Genomic DNA, 8,393 nt, shown 5'->3' with positions numbered 1-8,393 from the left:
TGTGTTTTATACCAAGGACAAAAGAGCAGCTGTGTTTCTTGCTGTTGTCCTCCAGACAAACCCTCTGAACATAGCGTTTCTTCCAGGACTGCTTGTTCATAAACTGAGTTTATGGGGTCAGATGAAGCTGGGTAACCACTAGTACATGGCTAGAATTCTCAGTATATAATGCTTAATGGAAAGCATGCCTTACAAAGGCAAACTCTGGCTCCATTATCGGAATCTCTTTTCCATGTTAAGAGCCATTGTAAAAGTTATCAAGAGCCATTGTAAAAGTTGTCAAGATATTATTTTTATTGATTATGTGATAATTTCATATAATATACATTACACTCCTTTTTCATTGCTCACAGGTTCAAATTCCTACTGATGTATCAAACTAAAAATTTGTTTTTCTTTAAAATTCATCAATCGTAGTATGTGTTGTTCATATACTCATTGGTACATGATCAGAGACTCAGTGCCAAATACCTTAAAGAAAACTCAGTTCATTCTTGCTGCACCTGGGAACCACCACCACGAAAAATCCATCAATCCTGAAGAGATATATCCTTCATCACCTTGATCACAGTTTTTCTTATGTATTTATTTATTATGATTTATTCACTTTCTATCCCCTCTGCTGCCCCTTTTTTCTTCTCCTTCCAGGCCTAGCCACACTCCTTCTTCTACCCCTATGCCCTTTCTCTAGTTCCCTGATGGAAACTATTCCCCCTCTATCTCTTCCCCCTTCTATCTTCCCCCTTCTATCTGAACCTAGCTTATCAGTTCTCATCAAGGTTGGCTGCATCATCTTCCTCTGTGGTCTGATTTCAATGCATTTTTCTCCTTCTGTCCTCAATTCCCTCTATTTATGAGAATCTTTTTGCCTCCTCTCCCTCAGACTTCTCAGACCTCTGGAAGTAGGGAGAATTTCATAGGGAAATCTGATTTAGAGCTGGGTGTGTTTTAAGGTCTCTCTGTCTGCATAATATTGGACTGTGGGTCTCTGTATGCAATTCCATTTGATGCAGAAGGAAGCTTCTCTGTTGATCCAAGAACATGGCAATGACCAACCAGTTGAGGAGAGAGAGCAACATAATTTAATAAAAAAAAAAAGCCTGGGTTCCTTGAAAATTTCTGTAGGATGCTCTGGCCTAACTGCTCAATTCACTGCCACCCAATCTCCTTAGTAGAAGATGGGTGTGGTCACAGTTAGGTGGCCTATTGGAAGTTTACCCCCAACTGTTAGGAGACCTCCAAATAAGTGAATACATACCATATTTGTCTTTTTGCATTTTATTTACTTAACCCAGGATGATTTTTCCTCCTTCCATCTATTTGCCTGAAAATGATGTCATTTTCTTAACTGAATAATACTCTGTTTTTGAAATATTCCATACTTTCTCAAAAGGAGATTGTCAGTCCTGTTCTTTATACTTTGCAAGTTGCTGGGACTTTAATCATTGTGTTGAATGACAAACTATCAAGATAATTATGTTCTTTTAGCCTAGAAGTCCCTAGGATGGTTTACTATGAGGTTGATATGCCAGTGTAAGTGACCAGAAAGAATGGGTTTCTGTCTCTCTGTCTCTGTCACTTAATATGGTTGTTTCTGTAGGTCTCAGTCTCTTTATTACTGAATCTGTTTCTCAACATCTTTCTCTCTCTGTCTCTCTCAGTCTCCTTTCTCTGCCTGCTGCTGGTAATTCAGTAGGAAAATCTCTCAGTTCTGCTGAAGAACAACAACAAGATGATTGCTTGCCAACATGACATCATGGATTTTCTCTGTAAAAATATAAGCAAAGTCCCAATTAAATGCTTTTTGTTCAAAGCTTTGCCTTGGTCAGGGAGCAATTTCATAGTAAATAATTCACTGACTGAGGACATGTCTGTGCATTTAATATAAAAATATTAGAATCTGTAATAATATTAAAGTCACATGTCAAGGACTAGTGACTTTATTAATGAGTGCTTGAAAGAAATATGTGACAGATTAACTTAACAGTCTTGGACAAAGGAACTAATATCACAAAGGAATTATGTCATCACAATGCTATTTTGACATGGTAATGGTATGATGTCTCAATGTTATTATGACATCAAAATGAGATGATATTCCAGTGGCATGATCTAACATAACATTGTTATTATGACATCACATTGATATTTGATATCTCAATATTATTTTGACATGACAATGCTATTATTCCTTCAAAAAGTTTTTTTTTCTTCTATTTACTTCATTTCTTTTAAAGAAAAGCAGATGGCCCAGGATTTGCCTTCAGAGTTGGAGCAAGGACAATATGGTATCTGACTCCTCCTCAGTTTCCTCCAGAGCCTGATACTTTCTTTGCATGGGTGCCTTTTAGCCCCATTTTTCTTCTCTCCTCCTCCAAGCTGCTTGCTTTAGCACAGGTGACCATTCCATGTCCTGCTTACAGTAACAACCCTTATTGGAATTGAACAAGAGCTCTGGAGGCACAGAGTGCTGGTGTGGGGTGAACCCATCAAAAGACCCCCAGACTGACCTCCCTGTGCCTCAGTGACCCACACCTCAATAGACCCCCACCATTGTCTAGAGTCATGTAACTCAGTCAATACTCGTCCTCAGTTCCCTAGCAGTAAGAGGGAAGAATGTCCACACTGAAGTCAAGGTCCCAGACCCCATCATGGGGGCCATGCAATCATCTTCCAGGCTTCCTGTGATGTGATACAGGTGGGCAGGGCCTATAGGGCAACCTGGCCTACTTTGGAAAGCATGCTCATCTCTCAGGTGCACCAGTGAGGAGTGACAAGTCCTGACACAATTCATTTACAACCCCTCCAGGGCTTATTGGCATACCAGCCACAGCCTGGGGCTTCACATTGCCCATCAGATCCTTGTGACGGCTTTTCGATGACGATCATAGCGAAGAATGCTGCCAGCTCCACTCAGTTGACAGCCCTGGCCTTTTTGTTTCTTCTTCATAAACCGGCAATGATAGGCAAAAGTCACTCTGAAGGCAAGGGAAGGGCCTGCACTGTGGCTGCTTAAAAATAAGCATCTATAAATTGCAAAAGCAGTTCTTGGAACACTCCCCCAGATGCCCCTGAGTTGTACCTTCATGCCCTGCACAGAGCTTCATATCTGGGACTGAGGCATAAGCAGATTTCAGGAGTGAGCTACAAGCTCATTCAGGACTGAGCTGTAAGTACTTCTGGGACTGAGTCATAAGCACTCTCAGGAGTGAGCTGTAAGTCTATCCAGAATTGAGCTGTAAGCATTTCCAGAACAGTGTCTGCCACACACACACAGGAGAGTTAGGCATGGATGTGTTCCTGGGGAAGCTAGGATTCCCGTGGTCTAGGACTAGATCCCATCTCTTGTAGTCTGCTCAGATCTGGACACCTGATGGTCCTTGGGGCAGGTGTGGGAAGTGCAGACTTCCAGATTTACTCCTCCACGCTCACCTCCAGCTTCCTGACGAGACGCTGGTACGTGTCTCTTTCCACCTGCCAGGAGTGATGTGTCCTCACGTATTCCCTTCCATTGGTCACGATTTCCTTCTCCAATGTGGGATCACTAACCATTCTCTTTGCCAACTGAATGAACTCCTGAGGGTTTGAAAACAGCAGACCTGTGACTCCGTGCTCCACCACGGCCGAGTTCCCAGGGATGTTCCTGGCTAATACCGGAACTTCCAAATCCATTGCCTCCAAGATGGCAGGTGACATGCCCTCAGAGACTGAGCTGTTGACCAGCGCAAAGCAGCTCTTCACCACTGCATACAGATCCTCCTGACACATCTCACGGATCAGCCGCACCCCTGCAGCCCTCCCCACCCGGTCTTTCACTTACCTTGTAAACTCTGGATGTACCTCAGGACCTACAATCACCATGTACATATTGGGTGCTTCTTGATGCCATTCTGAGAACGCATCTACCAAGTACAAAGGATCTTTCACTGGTCTGAGTCCATATATTACAAGGAAGACATACAGGTTGTCAGCACTTTGGTCTATCTCTGATTACTGGAGGAAGGTGTCCCAGTTATAGTCGGCATTTGGCACCGTCGCAATTCCTTGACTCTAAACAAAGATCTTCCCGGTAGCATGTGGCCACTGCACCTGTGCTGCGTCCTTCATCACCTCCGTGAAAGCCACAGCAAACCTGGCTTCCTCCAGAACTTTCCCCATGACTTCATTTTTTTCTTTGTCACTGGCATCTTCATTTAAATCAGTTCCGCCAAAGATGACCCCGAAAGGAATGCCATGACCTTGCAGAAGTCTGCCTCCTCAGTAGAGGTGAAGAGCTAGCACTGCTTCCAAGTTCTTGGCTGTGATGAGGTTGGCAATTTCAGATGGGCTCTCAAATTCAAAGGCATCTTTCAGAACACACATGTGGCCTGCAGCTTCCAGGTGGTCCCGCCCGCGCCCAGCCGTGACTCTGTCGCCGGTGTGAGGCCAAAGCACCGCCAGGAACAGGAGCCGCATGTCGCTACCGCCAAGGACTGGGCCACAGGCCCTGGGCGGCGGGGTAGGGGTGGATTCGGTCCCGCCTGCCGCTCCCAGGCAGAGCCTACAGGTTCAGGAGCAGGGAGGGGCAGAGGAAAGGGAAGAGGAGGAAGATGGGGAAGGAAGGAAAGGGAAAGGGAGAGGAGGAGAGGGGAGGGGACAGATAGAAAAGGGAGGGAGAGGAGGGAGTCAAAAGGTATTTTAATATCAAAATGGTATGACATCTAAATGCTTTTATGACATCACAATGTTATGACATCACAATGATATTATGAAGTAACAATGCTATTGTATCACCATGCTGTTAAAAAAAATCACAATGCTATTATGACTTCACAAAGGTATTATGACTTCATAATGGTATTATGACATTACCATCCTATTATGACATCAAAGTGGTATTACAATATATTTATGGTATAATTTCACAATGAAATTTTGACATCCAATTTGCTATTATGAATTTGCCATGGTATGACTTTATAATGCTATGATGACATCACAATTCTATTATGTTATCATAATGATATAATGACATCAAAATTCATCATAACATCACAGTGCTATTCTGACATCAAAATTCTATAATGACATGATTGTTTTATGACTTCACAAATGAATTTTGAACTCACAATAATATTATGACATCTCAATGCTATTATGACTTCAAAATGGTATTATGACCTCACAATAATATGACATTGCAATGGTATTATGACACCACAATGATATTAAGACTTCACAATGCTATTTTGATACCTAAATGCTATTAGGTCATCACAATGACATGAAAACACAATGCTGTTATGCCATCACAAAAGTATTTTTTTCATCACAATGCAATTATGTCATCAAAATGTATGATGACATCACAATCCTATAATGAAATCACAGAGCTATTATGCTATCACAATCAGGTTGACTTCAGAATGCTATTATGACATTAAAAATGCTATTATGACAATACAATTGTATCATGACATCACACTGCTCATATGACATCACAATGTTATGATGACATCACAATTTTATGATGACATCACAATTATTTTGTGACATGTTTGTTATGACATCACAATGACATTATGATGTTACAGTGCTATTATGACTTCACAATGGTATGAATTTACAATGATATTAGGACATGTCAATGCTCTTATGACATCTCAATGCTATTATGACATCACGATGCTATTATGACAGCAAAAATTAATTATATCAAAACGGTATTTTGACATCACAGTGCTATTATAACATCACAAAGATATGATATCTAAATGCTATTATAATATCACAATGAAATGACCTAAAATGGTATTATGACATCACAATGCTATTATCACTTCACAATGCTACAATGCTATAAAAATTGCATTATGGTATCACAATGGGCATTCACCTTGCTATTATGACATCACAATAGCAAGGACATGATCATGTCTAGGACAGGATGTGTAGGACATGATCTTGTTATGACATCACAATGGGATTTTGAAATCAAATGCTATTATGAGTTCACAACAGGCATACTTCACAATGACATTAGGATACCTAATGCTATGATGACATCAAAATGCTATTTTGACATCATGACATCAAAATTCATTATGACATCCAAATGCTATTATGACATAACAATTGTTAGGTGCTGATTGGCTGAGCAGGAGACTGAAGTCATGAAACAAGTTAAAGCTAGTAAGAGTTTCAGGAGAAAGTTGTTAAAAGGGTCAAGTGTATAACCTGCTTGAGAGAAGGGCTGAGCAGCACTACATGCCACAATTTGGGCAGCTGAAAAAAACACAACCCAGAGATGACAGTTTGTGTGTCCAAGAGTCTAAGTTCAGGAAAAGTCTCACATATTTCTTTCAAGTATTCATTAACAAAGTCAGGTGGTTGTTTTAAGAATCTATTAATATTTACTATGGATTTATCTTTTAGTAAATCTGCTGTTAATCCAAAAGAGCTGTATAACCAAATCACCATTCAGAGAATGGATTTAGTTAACATAAAACAAAAAGCTGGGCAATAGTTAGTCCATACTAAACCTCCAAGCCCTCATAATTTCATAACATTTAGATTCTCCACATTATACTTGCTTTTAGTGATATCTTAGGACTGGTTCATGGTCCACATTCTCCATAATCTCTACTCCAGCACTCTCTCCAAGCTCTCCTTGCCCTTTCTCCTCCAACTCATTTCTTGCCCTCTAGCTCCTTCCCTCTTTCCTGTTCTCTAGGCACTCCCTTTGCACATCATTGGGGCTAGTTTTTCTTTTGGCCTGTTTATGCACAATGGAGACATGTTGCTTAGAATAAGTATCACAATGCAATATCTGGATTGAAAACAGAGAGGGGGTTGAGAAATCAGCACTTGAATGAACAAGAGTAAGGTGTACACATTTCAAAAGAACATTATACCATCATTTTCCCCTTTAAGTCCAATAAAAGGCTTCTTTTCTTTCAATGCAATAATTATGAAATTATGAAAACTATTAGTTAAAATAGACATGTGCAAAGGTTAGTCCATGTGTATTTAGCAACATAGGAGAAAGTATCTTGTTATCATATCAATCTTGAAAAGCTAAAAGTTCTATACCTAAATTAACTTTTATCCTTATTGGTATTACCTATATAAAAGGATTTTTTAAATTTTAACAACTTAATCCTAAATGTGGCACTATGACTTTTGATCTTTAATGCCAACAGATTTGAGAAGGAATAAAATTAGTTATTGATTAAATAGGAGGTGCATGTTAGCTTCTTCCAAAAAAGAAAAATAAAATAGCCAGAAATATTTTGCTGTCTGGACAGTCAACCATAACTCTCTATAAAGTAGGAGCATCATTTTCAGCCTCCTGACAAAGAATATTTGACAGACATATATGTAAAGCAGGAACTATATAGGACTTGCTTACTCTGTCTTGGCAGAGTATGGCAGTCAACTTGTCCTGCATAAGCTTGCCCATTTTTGGCACAATTTGTCTATCTAGAAGTGAGGCTATTTTCTTTAACTAAGTGGCTCTTTTGCAACATTTGAGGCCATCTCCATATGGAGAGGGCCAGATGCTCATTATATTCTTTTAGGTAGACAGAGTGCTGCCAAGAGATGACCTGTCTCATTATCAAAGAATTTTTAAAATAAAAAAAAATGTATATATTAAATTGCGTGTTTGCACCCGACAGTGAATCTCAGTGATTCATCTGATGCCCTGGGGTCCACAGTTCTATCTGAGGCCGCGAATCAGGCATGCAGACAGGGCTCTGTGCTGGAGCCTGGGTTCCCGGCTCTTACTCTGGGCTGGCCCCTGGGGCACCCGTGGAACCAAAGTCTTTTTCAGGGGATGTCTGGGTGAACTTAGGTTGGTCCCAATCATTTCCTGCACCATGGGGTTATCTCTAACCCCTAAGAGAACACAGATGTCAACCCAGGCTATTATACCCTGCAAAACTCTCAGTCCTCATAGACAAAGAAAACAAGATATTCAATGACAAAAACAAATTTCAACAATAACTCCAAACAAACCCAGCATTACAGAAGACACTAGAAGGGAAAATACAACCCAGGAAAACTAGCTACATCCAAGAAAAAACAGGAAATAATTAACCCTACTACAGTAAAACAAAAGCAACCAAGCACACAACCTTATGACCACACCTGACATCAAAATCAAAGGATCTAACAGGCACTGGTCATTAATCTCTCTCAACATCAATGGACTCAACATTCCAGTAAAAAGACACAGATTAACAGAATGGATACATAAACAAACCCAGCAATCCGTTGCATACAAGAAACACACCTAAGTCACAAAGATAGACATTATGTTCCAAGCAGCAAGCAGGAGTAGCCATTCTAATATCTGATACAATAGACTTTCAACCAAAATTAATAAAAAAAGATGGGGAAGGACACTTCAT

General features: G+C 40.2%; 1 pseudogene; it reads right to left on the bottom strand.

Annotated features, from left to right (window-relative positions):
• Nucleotides 1-3,337: 3,337 nt before the first annotated feature.
• LOC110565961 (glycosyltransferase 1 domain-containing protein 1-like) lies at nucleotides 3,338-4,455 on the bottom strand (annotated as a pseudogene).
• Nucleotides 4,456-8,393: the final 3,938 nt, after the last annotated feature.

This window comes from Meriones unguiculatus, assembly GCF_030254825.1.
Source record: "Meriones unguiculatus strain TT.TT164.6M chromosome Y unlocalized genomic scaffold, Bangor_MerUng_6.1 ChrY_unordered_Scaffold_25, whole genome shotgun sequence".
NCBI classification, from domain to species: Eukaryota; Metazoa; Chordata; class Mammalia; order Rodentia; family Muridae; genus Meriones; species Meriones unguiculatus.
The sequence above is the reverse complement of the archived record's forward strand: the minus strand, read 5'-3'. Positions and strand labels throughout refer to the sequence as shown.